The sequence below is a fragment of the Pogona vitticeps genome, chromosome 6, assembly GCF_051106095.1.
Source record: "Pogona vitticeps strain Pit_001003342236 chromosome 6, PviZW2.1, whole genome shotgun sequence".
NCBI lineage: Eukaryota > Metazoa > Chordata > Lepidosauria > Squamata > Agamidae > Pogona > Pogona vitticeps.
The window spans coordinates 55,833,364-55,859,773 of record NC_135788.1 but is presented as its reverse complement, the minus strand read 5'-3'; the positions used below and the strand labels follow the sequence as shown (position 1 = coordinate 55,859,773).

General features: G+C 40.2%; 1 long non-coding RNA gene across 1 annotated transcript; it reads right to left on the bottom strand.

Moving 5' to 3' along the window:
- Positions 1-300: 300 nt before the first annotated feature.
- LOC140708205 (uncharacterized) lies at positions 301-26,362 on the bottom strand. Its single transcript, XR_012088392.2, has 3 exons — positions 26,223-26,362; positions 7,608-7,718; positions 301-1,567 (listed from the first exon to the last, which is right to left on the bottom strand). It is a non-coding gene; the product is annotated as an uncharacterized LOC140708205 (long non-coding RNA).
- Positions 26,363-26,410: the final 48 nt, after the last annotated feature.

Here is a 26,410-nt window from a genome sequence, read left to right as displayed (position 1 = left end):
TCAGAATCACTTTTCCCTAAAGAGAATGTGTCTTGGGCAAGGAGTCACTGTAGGCGCAAGCAACCACCACTTTTACTCTGAGACAGGTCCTTAAACCTTAGAAGTGCATCATCCTTGCCCTATGGGCAAGCTCGACCTGAAATAGAGCTTCTTGCCAGCTTACAAGGCAATTAAGCATTGACTGTGTGTTTCCTTAGATAGCACAACAGACTGGCTAGGTAGGACCTCTATTTGTAGTAGCAATTAGTGACCACTCTCCACTGGATTTAGGTGTAGTCCTGCTGTTCAAGAGACAATCCCTTTGTTGAAGAATAATTTTTTATTAAGAAAATAAAGTAGTTGCATTAAAATACAGTTGTAGCTTAAAAGCATAAAGCATAATCATATCCAAGCAGTTACCATGATTCAAATAAGTTTACTATTTCTAGATTAAAATAATAACAATTAAACTAAGCTAAGTAATCATCTTGGCACTTTCTACATCTTAGCATTCTAGAAAAGCTGGGCTAATCTCCCCCCCTTCTCTTTCAAAAAGAAAAACCTTTTTCTTCTCATATCTGACAATAACATGTCACATATATGAAACAACCATTTTTCTACACGTCTCTGGACCACCTTCTTTTTGACACTTCCAAGCTATCAACCAGTTTAGGATCATGAGGGTGTAACACAGTTCACCGCCCCTATATCACATGAGATCTTGCAGGTGTCTTATCTCATCCCAGTTAAGAGGAATGTGGTGTTTGGTCTTCTTCTCAAACCTTGCTCCTTATCTTGGTGCTAGGCAAAGCAAACTTGGAACAACAATCCCATGAGAACATTTCAATGGTTTAAATCCAAACTATACAGAACCTAAAGAATCCATCTTTGTATGACCACAAGTCCCAGTTTCCTTCCAATTCCTTACAGTGTTGTGGGTCACTGTATGAAAAGATGGTTTGGCAGGAGCTCAGTCCCCGGCATTAGTGTTTGGCAGACAGCTGTATGAAATACAAAGCCATTGGAACAGCAAATCTATTTTATGCATGTTGTTTGTGTCACAATGTCCTCTCCAACACAGGTCTTTGTAAAAATGACCAATAGAAAAAAGGCAGAGAGTCAAAGCCAAATATTTCTGTGCTCATGAAATCACTCCACTCAACTTCTTCTGTGCTCTGGAATGAAGAGGTCTCCTCCCCAAGGAAAAGGTGCTTGGATATTTACAGGCATGGTTTCAGGACAGGGTTCCTCAAGATTATTTGGTTTATCCTGCTCATGCAATGAGGTGCTTTTTTCTGCCAGTTAAGAAGACATCCTTTCCCTCCACCGATTGAAGCCTTGTTTCTTCATCCTAGATGTATATAATAATATTTGTCAGTATTTACACAATGAAGGAGCCTCTCTTTCTCACTTGTGTTAAAATCAAGGTGTCTGGTATGGAGGACAGGCCAAATCATTTGAACCTCTCAAGTGGAAAATCCTACCCCCACAAACCTCTCTGGGAGCCACCAGTAAACATTAAATATGGTGTAGTCCTTGTGGAGACTTCAAATTGGCTGCCTTACTCAACCTAATGGCCTTCTTTCCCCTGTGAAAGAAGAAGACACACATTAATTTCATAGGAGAAGATGGAAAGAAACCACAGACCAAGGGTCACTCAGGGACTGATTCCCACTTATTCAAGAGGGTCTTGCCCTCTTGTGATGTTTGGCATTCCTCCCGGCTTAAGAACTTTGGAGTTGTGGCCCCAAAAGGGACCTTTTGGAAGCTCATGGCTAGAGAGGCAGAAAAGCAAAAACCTACTCAACAGGTCCTTCTAAAACTTTTTCCTTTCCAGGAAGGGATCATATCCCTATTTTGTGAAATCCGAACAAGAAGTTTGTGGTATAGATGTTCCAGATTAGGTTTGTCTTTGCCTCTTTCTGAGGGGTTTAGTGGCCTAGGAGAGACAACAACCTCCGTTCCTTCACCCTGGCTTCCTGAATCCCTGCCTGATAATCTATCCACTATGCCACAGTAACTGACAAGGGCTAATATAGCCGAACTCCAACCCTTATCTTGACCTACTAGGAAGATCCATCTTGTTAAAAGCTACTTAAAAGCTCAGACCGACTGTTAACTGCCTCTCAGTTTGCAGAGAAACAAAACCTCTCCAGCTTGTGACCTCATTCTGACATCAGAGGATTCTGATCTATGGCTAGGCTGCTTAGGGAACTAGCGGGAGCTGATGTCCAAGAAGCAAAATTATCAAACTCTACTTGTCATGTGATTAGCTTGCCCAAGGCTACACAGGCTGACTCTTCTCCCTAAAGGCACAGTGGGGAATCCACTGCCAAGAAACCTAAACCACAGAGCTATCCAGCCAGCCTTGATGTTGTTGTTTAGTCATTTAATCGTGTCTGACTCTTCGTAACCCCATGGACCAGAGCAGGCCAGGCCTCCTGTCTCCCACTGCCTCCTGGAGCTGGGTCAAATTAATGTTGGTGGCTTCGATGACACTGTCCAACCATCTCATCCTCTGTCGTCCCCTTCTCCTCCTGCCTTCACACTTTCCTAACATCAGGGTCTTTTCCAGGGAGTCTTCTCTTCTCATGAGATGGCCAAAGTATTGGAGCCTTAGCTTCAGGCTCTGTCCTTCCAGTGAGCACTCAGGGTTGATTTCGTTTAGAATTGAAAGGTTTGGACTCTCAAGAACCTCCTCCAGCACCACAATTCAAAAGCATCAGTTCTTCAGCTTTCTTTATGGTCCAGCTCTCACTTCCATACATCACTACAGGAAAAACCATAGCTTTGACTATTCAGACTTTTGTTGGCAAGGTGATGCCTCTGCTTTTAAAGATGTTGTCAAAGTTTGTCATCATTTTCCTCCCAAGAAGCAGGAGTCTTTTAATTTCGGGGCTGCTGTCACCACCTGCAGTGATCATGGAATCCAAGAAAGTAAATCTGTCACTGCCTCCATATCCTGCCTTTCTATTTCCCAGGAGCTGATGGGACCAGTGGGCTTGATCTTACTTTTTTTGATGTTGAGTTTCAGGCCATTTTTTGCACTCTCCTCTTTCACCCTCATTACAAGGTGTAGCTTTCAGCCCTGCCCTCACCTGTCCGTCACAGCTGAGCAGTGGAACAGCAGCCAATGAGGGGACGGAAGGTGGTGCTAAAGGGGGAAGAGCTGGGTGTATGAGGTATGTGAGGGGGAAATTGTTTGAGAAGAGAGATGAGAGAGAGTGTAGAGATCTGAGTGAGAAGGCAGTGTGTTAATGAGTCAGTGAGAGCAGGGTCTGTGTATCAGAAAGTTCAGTGATTGAAAGAAATTGATTATCTGCTTGTGATTTACTTATTTCTTTTATGTAATCAAATAAACAAGTTTAAGTTTTAATGTAAATACAAGTGTCATTGAATATTTGGTATTGGATCAGCAATACCTGGTGGCAGCTTCCTGAGAAGAGGAGTGAGCACATACTGGAGGCCTGAGTTGTTAGAGGCTTCAGTGTGCCCGCTACATAACTGGTGTCCAGCGTGTGGGATATGTGCTTGGTCCAATAAAGCCTTGGACTGGAAAGGTGCCCAGAGCAGAGAAGATCTTTAGTCAGGGAATCTGAGTAGACGAGTGGGTAACTTCCTAGGACTTTTCTCAAGGGAAGAAAGTCTAGTGGGAAGGCTCTGAAACTCAGATTGGGGTGGCTAAGATAGGGACTGGCTCTGTGGAAACCATTTCTGGAAAGAGTTACCCAAAGCAGAATCTGTGGCTGGTTGGCTAGCTTGTCCTGAGCTCAAGGGAGAGGGCTCTGAGGGGACAAAGCGAAGGCCAAGGGCAGATAAGCTGAGGGGGGCTCAAGTCAGCTAAAACTGTGAAAGGTTGAAGCTGTTATTTAGGGTTATTTGGTGTCTGAGGCAGGGAGAGAAACTGTCTTTGGGGAAAGGCCTGGCTGGAAGACAGAGGCCTAGACACAGTGGCTTACCAGTGGATGAGTGCTGGGGAAGCTACTTTATAACACAGACACTCTCACTGACAGAAAAAAATGTGCTTTTTAAATTGAGGCTTGAAAACTGAATAACAAGCCTGAGTAAAGAAACATGTCTTCCACCAGAGGAAAGAAAGGTGAAAATGTATCCATTGAGTTGGCAGTTGTGTCAGATAAAGAAAATGGGGATTCTGAGGAAGAATTTACCTCAGATCAAGAATTGGGCACCTCAAGGGGGGAAGACTCTATCGAATTCAGAAACTGGAAAATGGAGCAAGCTCAATCACACGAATTTAGGTTGAAACAAATGGAGATGGAAATTAGACAGAGAGAAATGGAGCTAGAAATGAAGGCCAAAGCTGAGGAGAGATAGCAGAATTTTGAACTAGAAAGAGAGTGTATGGCATTTAAAATTAGGAGGCTAGAGCTAGCAGGTCAAGCCAATAATAACAACAATGGCAGAGTTAACTCTGAGGAGAGACATTTGTCAAAGGCAGACCTGAAAAGATTCCCAGTCTTTAGAAAGGGGGATGACCCTGAATCATTTATGGTGAGGTTTGAGAGAGCATGTGAAGATTTTGAAGTGAGGGGATCTGAAAGAATGATAGTGCTGAGATCTCAAATTAGTGAAGGCCTAGCTGAGATCTATGCTGAGATGCCTTTGGAATTAATTAAAAATTATGATGAGTACAAAAAGTTTTTGCCAGGTATGGCATCAATGCAGAGCATTTGAGACAGAAGTTCAGGGCTCTGACAAAGAAACCTGAGGAGATTTATTCGCAGTTTGGGGCAAATTTGACCAGATACCTGGATAAATGGATCCAACAGGAGGGAGTTGAAACAGTACAAGATCTTAAAAACATCATTGGTATCAAACAGTTTTATTCACTCCTACCTGGTGAACTGAGGTATCTAGTCAGGGACAAGAAACCCAAAAATCTGCAAGAGGCGGGACAGGCCACTGATTTTATTTCCCAAATTAGAAAACCAAGTGTTTATGAGGGAAAAGTTGTGAGGAAAGTGTGGGAGGACACAAATAAATATCCCAGAGGGCAGTTTAAGAACGAGCAGAAGGTTGGGGGCCATTTTGTGGGCAAGCCCTCAGAACCAGACCAGGAACCAAAATTTGGAGGGAAAAGTCATTAAGAGTAAAGATCAATTGAACTTTAGGACCTGTTTTCTGTGTGGGGAAAAGGGCCACATTTCAACCCAGTGTGGTAAAAACAGAGAAGTTGGGCCTCATAAGGGAAATTTGCCTAAGCCTCAAGCTGTATACTGTTTACAGCAGGACCAAGTTACAACTCAGAGGGAGGAGTTAGGCGCCATGGCAACACAAGCTGAGCTCTCTACACAAGCTGAGAACAGAGAACCTGATCTTCCTGTGACAGAAATTTGGCATTGTTACCTAATTAAAATGAACCAGGAGCTGTTTGAAACTTCAGGTGACAATATTTATGTTGATAACAATAAATATATGGCTCTGAAGGACTTGTGCTCTCAAGTAACCTTATGTCATCCTGATATTGTCCCTCAAGAATATATTTTGAAAGGGGAACACGTCTGTTAAGGGAATAGGAGAGGCAGCTGTCATTCTGCCAGTGGCTGAAATAGCCATCAGATATCAGGGGTGGGAAGGAAAATGGAGGACTGGTGTTTCTTCGCAATTGCCATCAGCTGTTTTGATTGGTACTGACTTCTCTGAGCATGTGAAGAAGGTTTTAGTTCTGACTCGTTCCCAAAAAGAAAATGTAGGGACAGCTGAGGAAGAAAATGAAAGTCATATAGAGATAATGACAGACATTAGTGACTCAGCCGAGATAATTCAGCTTAATAATCCCCAAAGCTACACATTCACTCAGGAACAAAAGGCAGATTCCATGCTGAAACAATGCTTTGAGAACATTGCTGAAGAACCGTTAACCCCTGAGAGTCCTGAAAGGTTCTTCCCAGAAGAAGACCTTTTGGACAGTGAGGCCTGTGTGAATCCCAGTGGGGGAGGGGAGACTCACCTCAAGCAAATGATTGTTCCTCTCACAGATCAAGTGGGGATAGAGGAACAGGAACACACTGGTAGCTTTGCAGCTAATACAGATTGGGCAAACACTCGCCAGAGATTAGGACAAGACCTTTACTGTCCTGAAATGGAGGAGTAGTTAGAAGGATTGGGCCGGAGGTGTGAAGGAAGTCCAAAGCAAGGTGATTGCAGTGGCAAATCTGACGCCAAGCTGTGAACCCAGACCATAGCATTGGGTTAGACACAGTGGAACTGTTGCCCAGAGTTACCCTGAGGGGAAACAAAGTTTGTCTGAATATTGTTGACTGGGTGATACGTTATCCTGAAACAGTTCCCCTGAGAAATATTGAGGCTCAGAACAGTGTACAGGCTCTGCTGAGGCAGATGGGTAGCAGGAGGTGAGCTTCTGAGTTTATCAAGTTTTAGGAACATATTTCCCTTCCAAGATGATGCAAGCAACCTCCCAAGTGAACAAGGGAGACTACATCAACCTGGTAGAGGGAAAGACAGGCAGGATAGTGGACCAGGGGGAAATAATCAAGCCCTTCTATGAGAAAGGAGACCTTGTCTTGCTAGCATTGAAAGGGGCAGACAAGGAAAGACTTGAGTTACCTTGTGGGGAAGGGAGGTGTGAACTCAAATAAACCTCAGAGGAGGACCAAGTCAGTACCTCAGTTTCCCCAGAAAACCAAAAAGGAGCTAGAGCTGTGCTTCAGGGGGTCAAGCATAATTTTTCCAACAAGCCTAAAGTAGCCAGGGGTGTAGTGCACAGGTTTGACACTGGGGATGCACGCCCACATGCGGTTACACCTGATAGAGGTCAGACCTATCTAGCCAAAGTTTGGGGCTAGAGAGCAAGGTTTGTCCAAAACAAGAGAAGGGAAAAGACCCTGCGAAAACATGCATGGCCATATTGGGAAGGAAGAGGGGTGACCTATCGTAAGATAAATAGGGTGAGACCCAGCCTAACCCAGCCAGTGGTGCTGAGAGCAAGGGGATTGAAAGATAGGCTAGTTCTGACTATGCAAAAGCCTTTGACTGTGTGGACCACAGCAAACTATAGCAAGTCCTTAAAGAAATGGGAGTGCCTGACCACCTTATCTATCGCCTGAGAAACCTATACATGGGACAGCAACAGTTAGAACTGGATATGGAACAACTGATTGGTTCAAAATTGGGAAAGGAGTACGACAAGGCTGTATATTGTCCCCTGTCTTATTTAATTTATATGCAGAATACATCATGAGAAAGGCCGGACTGGAGGAATCCCAAACCGGAATTAAGATTGCCGGAAGAAATATCAACAAACTCTGATATGCAGATGATACCACTCTGATGGCAGAAAGTGAGGAGGAATTAAAGAACCTCGTAATGATGGTGAAAGAGGAGAGTGCAAAGAACGGTCTGAAGCGCAACATCAAAAAACAAACAAACACTAAGATCATGTCCACTGGTCCCATCACCTTCTGGCAAATAGAAGGGGAAGATATGGAGGCAGTGACAGATTTTACTTTCTTGGGTTCCATGATCTGCTCATTACCCCCAGGATTTTCATTTTTACCCTATTTGGGGTAAATTACTATTCCTGATCACTGCTCTAAAAGAAGAAACCTCTAAAAATATTAAAATTAGGATATTGGTGTATGCCTCACCACATTGCTGCTTCATGCTTTTCTCTTGTCTCCTTCAGGTGTATCCAGTTTTTCAATACACAATATGATCATAATGGTTCATATTTCTCTTCCATTAACATTTTCTTCTTCCTGTTGGAAAGAGAGGACTCCCTATGAGGCGGAGGTATCAGAAGGAGTCTGGATATGACCTGAATATCAATCACCGTGTGCAATACATGTAGGGAGTCAAACTACAAAATATTGCAATTCCTTTATTTCAGATCTGAAACATTCTGGGAGCTATAGTGTAAAAAGGCTGTGCTTCCTTCATTCCCAGTCTCTGCTTTAGGCTTTTGCTTCCTTGATTATGTTTTGCAGCTCAGCTTCAATGTGCAAGAAGGCTGGCAAGCCTGCCCCAAGGGAACAAAGGAAGACAGCAGAAGGACATAAGACCTCTGAGATGCCACATCTGCACAATTGAAAGAATGAAAAGCCATTTTGCATTTCTGGAATTGAACAATATGATGTTGCTAGCTGATGTACAGTACATGTATATAAATCACATTCCTGTACCTGTTCAAAGTAAAAAAATCTCTATTCTGTGATACAACATAGAAATATATTTGAACATATCCAACAAATTGTGCTCATGGATTGGAGATTATGAAACTGGAGATATAGGAATAGAAATAAAAATATTCTGGTCTGTATTCAAAATCAGAAACCCCTTAGAACAGCAAGTTCTGAGGAGGACAAAACAACCATACTGATACTGGCTAAATAGAAAGATGCAACAAGTCACAAAGCATCTATCTATAGGTATTTCATTCTAGTGCTTAATCTCATTTTCCAGAATAGCAACTCCCATGGAGGGCACAACAAGTAAGTTTATCAACTGCACATGACTAGAAAGGAGTAATACAGCTAACCGTAGAACTTCCATGTCAACCATGTTTAAGTCAAGTTTCCATATTCCACAAAATGGCCCAATTGCCATGTAAGCCATAACGACTAGATTCAACTATCACAAAATATATGACAGAGATAGAAGAAGTTATGTAAGATCCAAAGTAACCACATCCTTTTACACATTGTGAGTCTAAATTCTTTGTTCTATAAAAGAGCCAGAATGACAACTTGAGAATCAGCGAAACCAACCAAATTCGCTAGACATGCTTAACTAAATGTGAATATAACAAACCACAAAACATGCACATAACCGTGCTCCATCTGGATCCAGGCCAAAAAAATCTGTGTCCTAAAAATATATTGGAATGCTTGCCTACTTTTTTTTTTTTTTGGATAAAGCTGTTGGGGGAAGAAAACCTGGGAGATGGAGAACCTGGGATCCTTGACTGTTTTGTGTCTCTTTATTCTGCAGACATATTAAAGGCGATACCTTGCCAAAGGCAGTGCCTCTTTGCCATGCAAAGTGAGGCACCAAGTGTGCACTTAGCGTCACATTTAGAAGTCACAGGAGGAATTGTGTGTTGAGGGTTCTGGCTGCTGAGCCTCCAGCAGAAAGTCCAGGAAGACACTTGCTACAACTTCTTTTATTGTATCCCTTCCTCCCCTACACTTAATACATCATAACCTTCCCTAAATCATGCCCTCCCATCTTATTTTTACTCTGATAATTGTTGCCAGTCACTGTTTACTCTCTCTTTTTAAATTTTTTTTAAATTTTCCTTATAAAGGTAGGGTAAGGTAAGGGGCAGTTGGGATAGGGGTACCCTCAGAGGGGGTGGATTTGAACAGACACATTACAGATCAATATTTTTTATAGTAATTCTATACATTCTCTTCTACATATCAGAAAGAAATATAAACAGTGAGCGAGAGGGGAAAATCAAATTCAGACAGATATATTGTTATTCTAATTACTGATTATGTAGCTGATAGTCTTTATCCATTCTAATACATTTTCCTTTTATTTCTTATTTCCCATGGGATATGTTTCAATGTCTTCAGAGTCCTTCCTTCTCTTATATATTGCTTATCTTGTGTTGCTTTCAGAATTTTATCTCTATGTGGTTTTAATTATCTAATTTGTACCTCTCTTGCGAGATTATTTCTTTTAATAAATACTGAGGATGTTCTTTTGGCCGCATCTATATTTCACTTAATTTCATCCTTCTCACAATTCGCCCAGTCTGATAGTAAATCAGTTGTAACTTCTAAGAGGTCTTCATTTTGAGTTTCTGGTACATTCTGTATTCTCTGAATATGTGATGGATTCTCCATGTGGATTTGAGTCATTGGTGTTTCATGTTGGTTTCATCTGGTTTCAACTTTTTCTAAGTCCTTCTGAAGTTCTATTACTTTTTTCTTCATTTTCTTTGCTATTCTCGCTGTTTTCTGAATTAATGAATACTTTATCATGGTCAAAGACCAGTAAAACCAAATCAATATAAAATACATACATATAATTGTAAAATCAGGCAGAATTATAGAATTTCCATTAAAACATGATAAAACAACCCCTACTTTCCAGTTAATAACATCATAAATTATTATTCTTATTATTTATTTTAGTCATATCCCGCCTATCTGGTCGGGTCAGGACCAAATCCTTGGTATAAGTAAAACCTCAGCCAGTGTTAAATTAAAAGCATTATATTATCCATCTAAAATCACCTATCCAAACATCTGAACACGAATAACCATTGCTGCAGCACAAAATTTGGCCACTTGTCTTGTAATATAAGGAGTGTTGTCAGAAAGTAGCATCTGTACATAATCCTCCTCTGATCTCCCGGGAGATTTAAAGATAATTGGTAGTAAAAGCTCCATACGTAGATCCCGATAGCAAGTACAGAAAAGGAGAACATGACCAACTGATTCAACTTTATCACTATTACAAGGGCAGAGACAATCTGATGTAGGGAAACCTTGAAATCCTCCCTCCAGAAGCTTAGAAGGTAGTACATTAAGCCTAGCTAGCGTAAAAGCCCTTATGGCTTTAGATGACATAGTGCTAGCTAAATACGAGGAGGTGATAAAAGCAGATTTCTTTAAAATGTTAGACATCCCTAACTGGCCAACATGATCCTGTAGTTCAATATCCCATACCCTTAACTTCACTGCTTTGATGGCATCAGTGAGACCCATTACTATACTGGGAAAAAAGCCAATTTTCAATATCTCTTCAGTTATATGTTTCTTTCACTCCGACTGAAAAGAATCTAGTAGGATCAGTGGGGCCAAGCCTTCTAATGAAAAAATCAGTTTAAGCCAGTATTTTACCATAAGGACTTTAGCCCGTGCTTTAATTCAGTGGTCCCCAACCTTGGGCCTCCAGATGTTCTTGGACTACAACTCCCAGAAGCCTTCACCACCACCTCTGCTGGCCAGGATTTCTGGGAGTTGAAGTCCAAGAACATCTGGAGGCCCAAGGTTGGGGACCACTGCTTAAATGGATATTAACCCTACCTCTAAGTGAAGAGCCACATAGGAAGTACAAAATGGAACTCCAAGGATGGCTCTCGCAAATTTGGTCTGAACAATTTCCAGAGGTTGTAAATTAGCGTAGACTAATTTGAGAGCCACAAAGCATTTGTGAAATAATCCTGGCCTTAAAAACTTGTATCACCGATGGAACATGTTTACCCCCATCAGTATGAAAAAATCTTGTTAGTGCTACAGTATTTTTCTGGGCGCTCATTGCCGCGTGGCTTACATGAGTAAGCCAGGATCCTGAAGAATGAAAAACTATGCTGAGATATTGTAGCATGCTACTTTGAAAATGTTCCTACCATATACTAGGCAATATATAGAAATCTTGTTTGGGAGTGCAAGTTGGTGTTCCCTTTGTTACTATATTCCAGAAGGAGGCAGAGTCCTTCAAATTGTAAGCAGGGACGGCTGTAAGTCGAGGCACCCCTGTACTAACTTAAAATCATGTATTTGATCCAACAAGTCCCTAGAGACTAAAACATAATCTATTGTGGAAGCAGCTGCTAAAGAGGTAAAGGTAAATTCACCTGGTCTATCTGCAGTTATGCACCTGTTTAAAAGGGATAAAATAGAATTACAGTGGTGCCTCGCATAGTGAGGTTAATCCGTTCCGGATTAACCTTCGCTATGTGAATACTTCGTTAAACGGAACAAAAAAAGCCATTGGAACGCATTAAACATCGTTTAATGCATTCCAAATCGGCAGAAAACTCACCGTTTAATGAAGTCTTCCCATAGCCGGCAGCCATTTTCGCGCCCTCAGTAAGCAAGGGGAGGGCGCGAAAACGCTGCGCGTGGCCATTTCGGCTGTTCCGGCGGCCATTTTGGACTCACCGAACAGCTGATCCGCGGGGCGCAAAGTGAAGGTCGGTAAGCGAAACGCTTACCGATTTTCGCTATGCGAGTTTCGGCCATAGAGGCGGACGCGATGCCTCCGCATTAGCGATCCCGGAAAGGGGATCGCTATGCGGATTCGTCGCTATATGAGCCGCTCGTTAAGCGAGGCACCACTGTATTAATCATATAATTAAGCGTAGACCAGCATAGTTACAACCACAATCTTTAAATTGCCTGTGATTAAGATTTGGAGGAAAAATAGGTTCTGGGAAGGTCACATTGAACCATGCAGAAATTGTCTCATCATTTCTACCTCTTCCGGCATTACAATCCCCAGCGACTATTATAGAAGCATCAGGATACAATTGTGCAAAATGATTGATATTGTTCTCTAAGTTGACCCACGTCATCTGTCATCACACAAAATTGCTGCAGAGGAATAATAAACATTGATAAATAGTAACAAACATGTAGCAATCTTCAGAATCAAGGCAGAAGCTATCCTGTTGGAAAAATCCCATGCCATTACTGTTGCCTGTAGCTTTGTTGATAAAAAAGTTACCATACCACCCTTGGGTTGTCCTCCTCTAATGCTGGGAGAGGCATTAATGGAATATACCACATAACCATTTAACATTGGCTCAATTAAAGACCAAGTTTCTTGTAATAGAATAATATCGAAGTTACAAATATATTCAATGAAGGCAGGATCAGAGGCCTTCGTCTGCCAGCCCGCAATATTCCAAGACAATAATTTAATTGCTGGTCTCTTATATCGGAACATGGGGTCCTCCAAGTCGGATTGCTGAGGAGGTGGAGAGTCATTACCCAAGCCGTGGGATAAGTATGGCTCTAAATGAAAGGGAGAAGATGACCTAACTAAATTAAGGTGAGTTTGCATGCTATCTTCATTTCCTGAGACATTGAACATATTATGCATGGCGCCACGGGGTTTCTCTCCAAGACCTCCACGTTCCAGGCTGTATGGGTTCACCTGCAAAGAATAGCACCTGTCACCATGTCAATCCATGCAGTAATCAATTTTTTGGCTGAAGGACTGTTTAGAATGACATAGCTCACCCTAAAATCTCATCATTCTATCTACTTCTCTTCCTTTTAAATCTTGGATTCAAGCCCCTATTTCTTATAATGACTGGTATTTGATAACCTACAGCCAAATCCAGATTCACACTGGATTGGTTGGTGGGTAAGGTACTTTTTGTCTGCAGCTGCAGCTGTTGTGAGCCCTGGTTAGAGGATTGAGCCCTCTGCTTGGAGGAGTGGATTAAATCCAAAGTTCTGGTGTCCTTAAGTTGTTTGGTGCCACTATCCATAAGAGGCCTCCTGGAATTAAGTTTCTCTCTCTGAGAGTCCTTAGGTTGTCTTTCAGCTTGCTGGATATTAATGCTGGGATCCTTTCCTTTTGCACTACACTCTGCCGATTCTATTAGTTCAAATAAGGGTTTAAAATTAATTCTTTTTTTTTTTTGGATGTTTGTTTCTGAGCCTCCTTTGCCTTCACAGGTTTGGGCTTGGCCTTCGCCAAGTGTAGGGCTGATGCCATTCCACAGATCTTTGGAGGATCCTTACCTGGAGGATAATGTTTTGCACTTGAAGAGTCTGTTGCAGACAAAGGTTTTAGAGAGTCTGCTGTAGGTGGTGCCGTGGCAACAAGGTTTCCCTGAGCATCTGTCTGAGAACCTACACATAAAAGTAATTATTCTAGTGAAAGTTTGTCAATTCTGTCCATAGTTTTTGGAGACAGACTGTAATTGTTTATCTTATCAGATGCACATCATGTATGTTCAGCCTGACTCAGGCTCAACTGGTCCACTGTATTTTTTGCAAGATGCAACTTATTTCCCATCAGATGACTTACTATAGTGGTAACAGATTGATTTATTTCCTTTAATGTGTCTCTGATTTCTGATAAAAAGCCCAGTATTCTACAGCTACTTGGTTCCTTTGATGGAGTTGCTTTATCACAGTCCAAGGAGACTAGTTTACAAGATTGAGAAGAATCATGTTCCCCTGATACTGGTGTAGTGTCTTTAATTTCTGGCATTTCAGCATTTACACAGTTCAACTTCTGCTCTCTAAGGGTCCCGGAGTTGTTTGGCAACATCAGACAGTCTGGACCCAAAACCAGATCTGATGCAAAATCTGACAGTCTTAACTTGCCAAAATCTACATGCACTGTGCTATTTAGCAAGCTTCCAATTGATTGGCTACTTTTCAGTATCTGACCGTTTGTCAAAAGGCTGTCAGATAAGTCAATATAAGTAAAAACAGAATTCTCTATGTTAATTGTTAAGGGTTTCAGTGAACTAACAAAGTCAGTTATCTTGCTTTGCTTCGGTTTCCTTGGAGCCACAGGATAGGCTTTAGCAGAATGTTTGGCACTATATGTGCTAAAGTTCTTAAAGGAAGTAGAAGACTGGGAAATGCTGTGGCCACATTCCTGGGCCTGCAATGTTTTAGAAAGCTGATTGCTTCCACCTGTCCTTCCAGCTCCCAAGTCTGAGACAGGTGTAATTGATATCGGGGTACCACGCTGTCTCTGCCTCAACACTGGAGGAGATAAGGTAAGATCAAGTATTTATATTTCATGTAAAATGTAGAATGTAAATATCCACTGAAAATAGGAATAGTCAACAACCTCCGAAATTCTCTTAGTTTAACCGTGTTGTTCTGTTACTCACAGAGAAATAGCGCCTCTCTCTTGCTTCCACTGAATTTCAGCTAAGTCCTGTAGTCCAATAATCTGTTTCCTTTCTCCCAAGGCCAGAAGTATTTGTTTTCCTTGTATTATTGCTCCTTTATCATCATAGGCATAAACAGAGTTGACAAAGCCGCTGATAAGAGCCAGGTTATTTATATCCGCAGAATAGAATCTCTAGCTTCTCTATTTATAACCATCCCTTTCTTCTTCCAAAGGAGCTGGTTCAAAATTTTTATAAAACTTTAAAAGCTGTCTAAAACCAAATATGTTAAAAGCTATCTAAAACTGAAAAGATAAAAGCTATTCAAAGCTGTGTATAAAAAGATTAAAAGGTTTAAAAGACTAAATTAAAATAAAATATTGAGGCAATCAGGAGAAAATGCTGCTGCCTCCACCTCTCACTCTCTACCAGAACAATATTCTTCACTCTGTCAAGTTGTCCTGGTGGAAATACAGATGTCTTCTGTATTTCTTGATTTTGCTGTGTCATATCCTCTTTCATTTGCCCCAATTGTAAATTCTTGTTCTCCTGTTGTTTGGAGAGGTTGGACACTTTAATTTTCAGGGCTGAAATATCAGACTTAATTTCATCAAACTTTCTATCAAAATGGGCCGTCTGTTGGCTGAGCATGGTACTCATGAGCTTCTCAAAATATTCTTTCGTTAATAAAGAAAACTGAGTATCTTGCATCAATCTCAGTGGTGTAGTTTCTGGTACCCGACTTCTTAAAATAGAATTATTAATCATATACATTAAGCGTCTTATACACTGTAATACTGGGTAAAGATTGGGGAAGGTATAGGTGAGGAGGTTGATAGTGGGTTTATATTTGGGTTGTATAGTGAATCATAATGGCAGCAAAGAAACCAAAATCTGAAACACCTGGAACATCCCCAGCTCAAACATCAGCTTTAGGGAAACTAACTTTTCAGGAATCAGAAAAATCAGATAAAGAGTGGCAAATAACTATGCAAAATCTATTAACCTCAGGATTTGATCAAATAAATCAACACTTGACCCAAATGACAGATCAAATGAGGGATATGAAGCTAGAGCTGACAGAGACAAAGCAGCAGGTAACAGCAATTAAAACTAAAACACAAGATATAGAAGAAAAAAATGAAAAATACAGATGCCAGATTGGACAAAGCTGAAGAAACAGTACAGTTGACGGACAGAAATCAAAGGCAATGTGAAGACAGGCTAATAACGCTAGAAATGGAGAGGGCCACCAAAATGTTAAGATTCCAAAATGTACCAGAAAAGGAAGGGAAAAACCTGGAGACATTAATGAGTGAAGCTTTGGCGCCCGCAATAGAGATGGATGTAGCGGAATTCTGCCAATGTCTGGAAGCGGCCTTCAGAGTGAGTACAGCATATGCTAGAAAAAATAAGCTACCCAGAGAAGTTCATCTGAGATTCACAAAGAAGGCAACCAGAGACAAGATCTTAAGGACGTCACAAGACAGACGATTGATAATTGAAGAAAGGAAAATCAACGTCCTAAAACAAATTCCATGGCAAGTGAGACAGAGAAGAAAGGAACACTCCTCTCTGGCACAGCTACTCCAGCAAAATTGAATCTCATATAGATGGTTAACACGAGAAGGGTTATTTTTCCCGATCAATACACAGAAATATAATATAACATCCCCGATGAAGGCGCGAGACTTTATGGAAAAAAATAAGATGTTGAAAATACCTGGCTATAAGAAACCAGAAGAAGGTCCCCGAGAGAAGTTAATGCAATCACCACAACCAGAATCAACGGAGCCAAGATGTACTAGAAGTATGATGAAGAAAAAACAAAAAGATAGTAATTCCCAACAAGATGTCTAGAAAACAGATGAAGATTTTTTCAGTAAATGTAAATGGCCTAAACTCACCCCAAAAGCGGAAAAAGATCTTTTTACAATTGCAGAAACAGAAATCTGATATTATATGCATCCAAGAAACTCATGTGAAAAGAAAGGACCTGAAACTGTTAGAATGCCAAGCTTAGGAAAACTATTTGCAGCTTCAGACGTGAGTAAAAAGAAGAAATAGCCATTTATATCAAGAAAGAATTTTTGCCTCAGATGATGGAAGGATATTAATGGTGGAAATTCAAAGAGAATCAAAGAAATTGTTAATTGTCAATATTTATGCACCAAATGGAAATCAAGAAAATTTCTACAAACAACTGCAACGAGAATTGGCAAATAAAGATTATGATCGTTACTGTGTAATTGGAGATTTTAACGTCGTCTTTGATAGGGAACTAGATACAAAATCAGGAAAAACAAGTAAAAAGAAGAGAAGCACAATTCCAAGAAATTTCTTACAACTGGCAGAAGAAATAAATATTGTAGATGCATGGAGAACATGTAATCCAAAGACAAGAGACTATACTTTTTACTCTAATAGGCACAAATCATGGTCAAGAATTGATGCTTGCTGGATGTCAGTAAACTTAATGAAAGAATTGGAACAAATAAATATTTTACCCAATACATTTGCAGATTATAATCCAATTTTGTTACAAGTAAGTAGCAGACCAAGAGAATTTAATTGGAAGCTGAATATATTACACTTTAAAAATGAAGAATTCAAGTAAAAGAAGAAATGGATTTTTAAAATAAACAAAATATGAGACCAGATACCTCAATGTTTATGGTCTGGGAGGCAAGTAAGGCCTTTTTTAGAGGAATAGCCATAAGATTTGCAGCGAAACAAAAAAGAGTAAGACGGAAAAAAGAGCCAGTTGAAACAAAATCCAACAAATAAAGAGCTGATAGAGAAGATAAAATGGGTACACCAGATAACTATATTACTCACCGAAGAAACTGCAAAGAAGTTTAAATTTGCAAAGCAAAACTTTTTTGAGAACGCAAACAAACCGGGAAGGTGGTTAGCATATAAATTAAGGAAAGAGAAGAAGACAATAATATGAATTTTGAAAGATGAAAAAGGACTGGACAAATTTAAACAGGAAGAATTAAAAAAAGATTGCCGAGGATTTCTATCGGAAGCTATATAAGAAAAAAGAAGTCGACATAGAAACTCAGAAAGAATATATATTAAAGCACAATTAAAAGAAATTGACCGAAGATCAAATTCAGTCCTTAAATGAGCTTATAACATATGCAGAAATCATAGAAGCCCTCAAAAAGCAAAAAAATGGGAAAGCACCAGGTCCAGACGGATTACCAGCGGAATATTATAAAGAACTGGAAGAGGTGTTTCTTCAGCCATTTAAGAAGCTGTTAGAATGTGTCGAAGAAGAGGGGAAAATACCAACAACATGGACTGAGGCAACAATTTCTCACATCCATAAGGAAAATACAGAAGATAAAGAAATTCAAAATTATAGGCCGATTTCATTGTTGAATGTGGACTATAAAATATATGCGACCATCTTGGCAACTAGAATGAAAAGAATTTTAATTCACTTAATACATCAAGATCAGTCTGGGTTTCTTCCAAAAAGACAGATGAAAAATAATATAAGGATAGTCCTAAACCCCTTGCAATATTATGAAGCACACCCGGAGAAACAGATGGCCATGATATTCTTGGATGCGGAGAAAGCCTTCGATAATCTTAATTGGAATTTTATGATACCGTTGTTGGAAACACTGCAAGTTGGAGAAAGATTTTTGAAGTTAATTAAAGCAATATATACTCAACAAAAAGCAAAAGTGAGAATTAACGGCAAGCTGTCGAAAGAAATACAAATACAGAAAGGTACCAGGCAGGGGTGTCCAATCTCTCCACTATTATTTATCTTGACTCTAGAAATACTAAATGAACAAATCAGAGATAAAAGGGAATTGAAAGGATTGAAAGTAAAAGGCCAAAATTACAAACTTCAGGCTTTTGCAGACGACTTAGTCATTATACTGGAAGATCCAGTGCATTCAATAGAAGACCTGATGGCAATGTTGAAAAACTTTGGCAGGAATGAGAATAAACCAAAAGAAAACAAAAATGCTTACTAAAAATATAAGAGAACAAGAACGGCAAAAGCTAATAGAGAAGACGAACTTCCAAGAGGAAAAGAGAATTCGATATCTAGGGATACAAATTACAAAGAGGACGGGCACATTATTTAAAGATAATTATATGAAATTGATGAAGGAGATACAGAACAATTTGGAGAAATGGGATAAATTACAATTATCGTTGTTGGGAAGGATTGCGACGATCAAAATGAACGCCTTGTCAAAATCCTATTTTTTTCAGTCAATTCCTATCATATTAAAACAGTCCTTTTTCCAAGAATTTAATAAGATAATCATGAGATTTATATGGCAAGGTAAAAAACCAAGAATTAAAATTAAGGAAATGCAAGATGATAAACAGAGGGGTGGCTTTGGCCTTCCAGATTGGGTTCTGTATTATAGATCCTGTATGTTAGATTGGATAAAAGAATGGATAAGTTTGGAAAATGATAGATTACTTAACTTGGAAGGGCACGATTTACAATTAGGTTAGCCCGCTTAAGGAGCAAAAGCACTTTCATTTACATATGATAAGAAAAGCTGTATTGGGAATGTGGAGAAAGATTATACAACAAACCTACTGTAAAATACCGGTATGAGTGTCACCTATAGAGGCCTTTACACAATCTAATCTTATGACAAAAGCAAAACTTAAGATACCAAGATTTATTTTAAAAAGATGGTGAATTGAGGTCTAAATAAGAGCTAGAGTCACAGAATATCTATATAGACTGGTGGTCCAGAGCACAGTTGGAATCTAGATATACAAAAGACAAAAAAGAAGGTTTCTACTCAGAACAAACAATGTTTGATAAGCTTTTATTAGGTTCAAAAGATAAAATAGTTAAGAAAATGTATAACTATCTGTTAGAAATTAAAATGCAAGATGAAATTGTTAAAGAATGTATGATTAAGTGGGCACAAAACATAGGGCATAATATTGATATTGATCAATGGTTGAAAATATGGCAAAATAATATAAAGCTTACAAGATCAGTTAATTTTAAAGAGAATATATACAAGATGTACACAGATGTATTGAATATGTTTTGGAAATGTGAAGCACAGGTGGGAAGCTATTATCATATGTGGTGATCATGCAGAGCAGCGAAACAGTATTGGAAAAGAGTACATGCTGTGTTGCAACAAATATTGCTTTGTAAGGTGCTACTAAACCCAGAATTGTTCGTATTGAGTATGATACCTGATAACATAGATAAGTGAAAGGAACATATAGTTATATATATTGTTACTGCAGCAAGAATTCACTATGCCAAAAATTGGAAAAGTCCGACAATACCGAAACAAGAAGATCTCATTGAGAAGATATGGGAAATAGCAGAAATGGACATTTTATCAGAAGTAATGAAGGACTGTCCTTTACAAAAGGAAACAGAAAGATGGGACTTATTTTATAAGTGGGCTAAATCAACAGGCAATGTATGGATAGCATATATTGAAATGTGAACTTAAACCTAGAAGGCAGAAAAGAGTAAATAAAGCAATGTGGAATTTTGATATAGCAATAGGTATAGAATGGATGTTAGTATGTGATTGTTTCTCTTTTTCCCCTTTAACCTCAACTCCCCTTTTCCTTTCTGTCACCCCTCTTGTTAAAAAATAAAAAATAAAAAAAGATGAAAATTTTGGTACATAAAATAAAATAACAGTAACGATACCTGATCATCCAAAAAAAAAAAAAAACCATAGAAAACACAGTTAACATATTAAACTTACTTGGAAATGAAGTTAGTGAGATGTTTGACATTGTTTCTCAGCCACCAATGCATCCATATTTGCTTTGATGGAACTTCTTGCAATTCTCAGTGAATGCTCAAGGTGCTCATCAAATATTTTGGTTCTAGTTTTATTCTTTGTTTGCTTCATCCTTGAAAATAGCTGCTCACAAATGTAGGTGCTTCCAAATAGCGATGACATGAATAAGGCATAATTGTGAAGTGAAGAATATTTTTCTCTGGGAACATATATCTTATAGAAGTCCATTAAAGAGACATGGTCAAATTTTTCTTTCAGTTGAATGTCAGATTGGAGCTCTATGCATTCCATTTGCAAATTGGCAGGTAATATATTAATGTCCACTGAAAATGGAGTTGCAAATATCAAAAAAGATGTCTGATTTTTTCTAAAATCTTGAAACCTGTTCTGAAATTCCTGTACCAAATTGAAAAGCAAGGCTGCATATTTTTCCATGTTCACAGAGGTGTGCTTAGCCATTGTGCTAAAATGCATCAAATTTTTTGCCTTCATTTGAGAATGCCATAGTTTCAGTTTCATTTTGAATGCTGTTATAGTTTGAAACATTGTGCTGATCAATTGGTTTTCACCTTGAAGACACATGTTTAACTCATTTAAATGAGTGGCCAAGTCGACTAAAAATGCCAAATCTGTGACCCAGTTTTCATCATCAAGTTCTGGCACACATTTTGTTTTAGATTCCATAAATGACTTGATTTCATTTCTCAGATCATAAAATCTTGCGAGCATTTTCCCTCGATTTAACCATCTTACTTCAGAAAAGTAAATGATGTCCCCATACTCAGCATCCATAAATTTAAGGAATTCCTGGAATAGCCGATGATTCAACACTGGTATGTGTTGCATGTGTGTATGTCTGCGTGTGATTGACTCGGACAGGAATGGGTGCGAAAGGAAACCCGGGCTAGCCTGCAAACCACTTTGATTGGAAGTGACAGCGGGCTTGGAAAAGATACATATGAAAAGGGAGCTTAATAGAGTGATGGATAAGAAGCAACACCGGGGCGGAATGTGGCAGGGGACTGGAGTGAGTGAGGAGAAAGCGGCTGGCGCTGGCTTCTGGAAAGGGCAAAGAGACTTGCATACAAACGCGCACCCGCCCAGCAGCTACCCAAAGGTCCAAGCCTGTGTTACGGGGATGATAGGAGCTTTGAGCTCTTTTCTTCCCGAGGGACACCATCACACACACGCACGCGGCAGAAAGATCCGCCTTCTGGGGCATCCCCTCTTTCGAGATCCCTCGCCAAACCTGTGTTGGGGGCAGTGAACGGGAGGTGGTGGGGGATGCCCAACCATCGCACGCACAACTGTAGGGGGCCGGGAATGCAGGAGGGAGTGCTTGTCCATGGGAAGAGGAGATGGAGGGAGGGAGGAAACAAAGGAAGCGTGCACGCAGAGAAGAGGCAGGACTGGGTGGTTGGTTGGCGGCCGCTAGAGAGCAAAGGAGGGAGACGGGGATCCGGAGGCAGCTCCTCCTCCCGCTGGGATGGGAGAAGCACCACGATAGCCGCTGCCACGGCGGGGTGTAAGGGGGTGAGCTGGAGAGGGAGACCTGAACCTGGGCGCTGGAGCGGATCAGGGCCATGACGCGATCGACCCGAGCCATGAGTCTCTGGGGCAAGGTGGGGTGGGACGGGAGTCGGTTTTGCAGTAAGCCTCTGCTTTCACACTAGAGGGGGAAGGGTCGGGAAGGAAGGGATTAGAACCCAGCACTGTGTTATAGGGCAGCGCGCTATTTCTTAAAAAATAAAAATTTGCACTGGGCCGCATTACGAGCTGACCTGGGCCGCATGCAGCCCATGGGCCGTTGGTTGGACAAGCCTGTTTTAAAGCATCATCCTTTACTATAGCACCATTCAACAAAGAAGACTCCACCACACTCTGAGGCAGCATATTCCACTTCCGACCAGCTCTGACTATCAGGAAGTTCTTCCTGAGATTCAGGTGGAATCTCTTTTTCTGTAGTTTGAAATCATTGCTCCTTGTCCGAGTGTCTGGAGCCGTGGAAAACAAACCTGTTCCTTCCTCGACATGACATCCCTTCAAATATTTAAACATGGCTATCATGTCCCCTCCTAACCTTCTTTTTGTAAGGCTAAACATTCCCATTTCCCTAAGCCACTCCTCATAGGCCATGGCTTCCAGACCTTTGACCATTTTGATCGCCCTCCTCTGGACACGTTCCAGGTTTTCAACATCCTTCTTGAATTGAGATGCCCAGAACTGGACACAATACTCCAGGTGAGGTCTGACCAAAGCAGAATAGAATGGTACTACCACTTCCCTTGATCTAGACACTACACTTCTATTGATGCAACCAAGAATTGCATTGGCTTTCTTGGCAGCCGCATCACACTGCTGACTCATGTTCAGTTTGTGGTCTACCAAGACTCCTAGATCCCTTTCACAGGTACTGTTGTCTAGCTTTCCATCCTATATCTGTGCAGTTCATTTTTTTCCTGTCTTTTGAATTTTAATCCTGTCCTCTGGGGAATTAGCAACCCCTCCCAATTTGGTATCATCAGCATACTCTCTATTCTTTCATCCAAGTCATTGATAAAGATGTTGAATGGCATAGGGCCCAGAACAGAACCCTGAGGCACCCCACTAGTTACCTCTCTCCGGGATGAAGAGAAGCCATTGGTGATTACCCTTTGGGTTAGGTCAGTCAACTGATTACAAATCCACCAAATAGTAGCACTGTCTAGACCACATTTTACTAGCTTCCTTGCAAGAATATCATGGGGAACTTTGTCAAAGTCCTTATTGAAATCAAGATATGCTACATCCACAGTGTTCCCTTCATCTATCAAGCCTGTAACTATCAAAAAAAAAGGATCAGATTAGTCTGGCATGACTTTTTGAGAAACCTGTGTTGACTTTTAGTGGTGACAGCATTGCTAAGAAATAACAAACTGTCTGTTTAATGATATGCTTTAGAATTTTTATGGGCATTGATGTCAGGCTGACTGGGTGGTAATTATTTGGGTCTTCTTTTTTGCCCTTTTTGAAGATAGGGAAAACATTTGCCCTCCTCCAGTCTGTGGGGATTTCTCCTGTTGTCCAAGAATTCTCAAATATTATTGCCAATGGTTCTGAAATTACTTCTGCCAGTTCTTTTAATATCCTTGGATGTAATTCATCTGGCTCTGGAGACTTGAATTCATTTAGAGTAGCCAGGTATTCCTGTACTACCTCTCTACCTATTCTGTGCTGCATTTCCCCCACTACATAATCTTCTCTTCACTCCTCAGGTTGAGCACTATTTTCCTTTTTGGAGAAAACTGAGGCAAAGAGGGTGCTGAGAAGTTCAGCCTTTCCCCTGTCCTCTGTTAGTAGTTGACCATCTTCTCCATGCAGCAACCCTATCATTTCCTTGTTTTTCCTTTTGCTGCAGGCATAACTAAAAAACATTTTTATTGATTTTAATCTGTCTGGCAAGTCTGAGTTCATTCTGCACTTCTGCTTTTCTTACCTGCCCCCTACATATACTCGCTATTGACTTGTATTCCTCTTTGGTGTTTTCCCCATTTTTCTATTTCTTATACTTTTTTAACACTTAGTTCAATTGAAAGTTCTTTAGTCAACCATTCTGGTTTCTTTAGACATCTCCTGTTTTTCCTTCTTATTGGAACAGTTTTAGATTGTGCCTTTAATAGCTCCCTTTTAAGAAACTCCCATCCATCTTGAATTCCCTTCTCTTTCAGTATCTTTGTCCATGGAAATACAGCCAGTAATCCCCTAAATTTACTGAAATTGGCCTTCTTAAAGCTAGAACACATGTCTGGCTACACTTGGCTTCCCACTGTGTAACAAACTCCAAGAGAGCGTGGTCACTCCCACCTAAGGATCCAATCACTTCGACCCTATTAACAAGTCATCCCTGTTGGTTAAGATCAGATCTAAAATAACTGATCCCCTTGTTGCTTCTTTCACCTTCTGGACCATGAAATTATCTGCATGGCAAGTGAGGAATTTGATGGACCTGATGTTCTTTGCAGAGTCTGACTGCCAACATATATCGGGATAGTTCAAATCTCCAATTACTACTGCACCTCTCCCTTTTGAATGTATTGCCATCTGCTTCAGGAAGGCATCATCCAACTCTTCTGGCTGACTTGGGGGTCTGTAGTATACCCTCACAATGACATCCCTCTTGTTTCTCTCCCCATTAATTCTTACACAGATGCTCTCAACCTGGCTTCCTGGATCTCTTAACAAGTATAAACATTCTGCACATATAAAGCTGCTGCTACTCCTCTTTTCTTGCTAGGTCTCTCTCTCCGAAATAGTTCCCTCCCCCAACAACTACATTCCAGTCATGAGTTTCATCCCACCAGGTTTCAGTGATACCTATTATATCACATTTATTTTGCTGTATTAAGAGTTCCCGTTCTTCTTGTTTATTTCCCATGCTTTGTGCATTATTGTAGAGACATTTAGGACCATGTGTGTGTTTTTTCCCCTTGTTATTCTCTAGTACTACTTGCTCTGCTGGACTTTTCTCACCAGCACTTGCTGAATTTCTGCCCTGCAAACTACAGTCTCCCCCCCCCCCCTCTAGAACTCAGTTTAAAGCTCTCCTGATTAGATTTGTGAGCCTCTTAGCAAAAGCATTACTGCCAACAGCTGTGAGGTGCAGCCCATCCCCTGCCAAAAGATGATATTTGTGAAATAGCAGACCAGTGGTTGTTAAATATATATGCAGTAAAGCAGCAAACACAACTATGCAATTTTAAGCAACTGTAAATAAATATATTCGCGAAGGCTTTCATGACCGGGATCTAATGATTGTTGTGGGGTTTTTGGGCTCTTTGGCCGTGTGCTGAAGATTGTTCTTTTTATTTTATTTTCTTATTTTTTTATTTATATCCCACCTATCTGGACCACCGGACCACTCTAGGCGGCTTCCAATACAAGTTAAAACAATAAAACACAAAAATGTACATAATCATTCAATAACAGTGCACAGTGCTGTCCTCTGAAGATGCCGGCCACAGAGACTGGTGAAACAACCTTCAGAACACGGTCAAAGAGCCCGGAAAAACCCACAACAACCATGTAAATAAATAATTTTTATTCTTTCTCCTACAAATGTCTCAGAGTGAGTGACTGAGACTTCAAGTACCAATTAAGAAAGGGGTGAACTCTGGGGAACTTGCAGCTATTCTCCTATGTACGTTTCTGTACTTCTTATGTGAAGCAGAATTTTACCAGAAATTCAAAACTCTACAACAGGAACCATATTGCAGTGTTGTTTCTGGATCAATTTTCCACATTACAGAAGAAAAGAGTCAGCAGACACATCTGATCATTGTGTACCTGAAAAAGCCATTCCACTTGTATCCACTCAGCTAAAATTTGTTTCTTGATTTACACTGCCAAAGGCTATGTAGGAAAAATCTACTTCTTTCATTTCCCTCCTTAAAAAAACCATTTGCTGTTAACAAAACATAGGGAATAGCAAGCATGCAGCGTTGACTAGGCACAGAACTGGGTTGGCATGTGTGGGAAGAGACTGACAGCAGTGTTTTTAAATTAAATTATAAACAGCAGCTTTAACTCTTAGAAATCCTCTTACTGGCTTCATTTTATTCCAGTCACTGAATAGGCATATATTTACAAAGCATATTTACATTGGACTTTCATAGCTCAAATCTAACATTTCCCACTTGCTGTGAAAATGTAGCAGCATCTGCCATATTAAATTTGATGTTTTGTTTTTCTCTTGATAATAAATCATATTTCTGACAAGCAAAATTACCTCTGTTTATTTTTAATTTAAAATATTTTAGTATCCTTTTGTGCTTTTAAGAATGTTAAATTATGAATTTGAAATTCAGGAATCAAATCTAATGGTAGAGATGGGCAGACATTACCGCTTTTCAGAAATCCAAAGGCAACGTAGGTGACGCTTCAACCTGCGATCTCTACTTCATACATTCTGGAAATGTTTTTATGGAACAGCAGGAAGCTGCCGAGCTGAGTGATCTCGAAGGCTCCTCTGTCTCGCTCACTTTTCTCACCATCTTACTTGCTTGGTTGGTTGCCTTTCTCTGGTCTAACC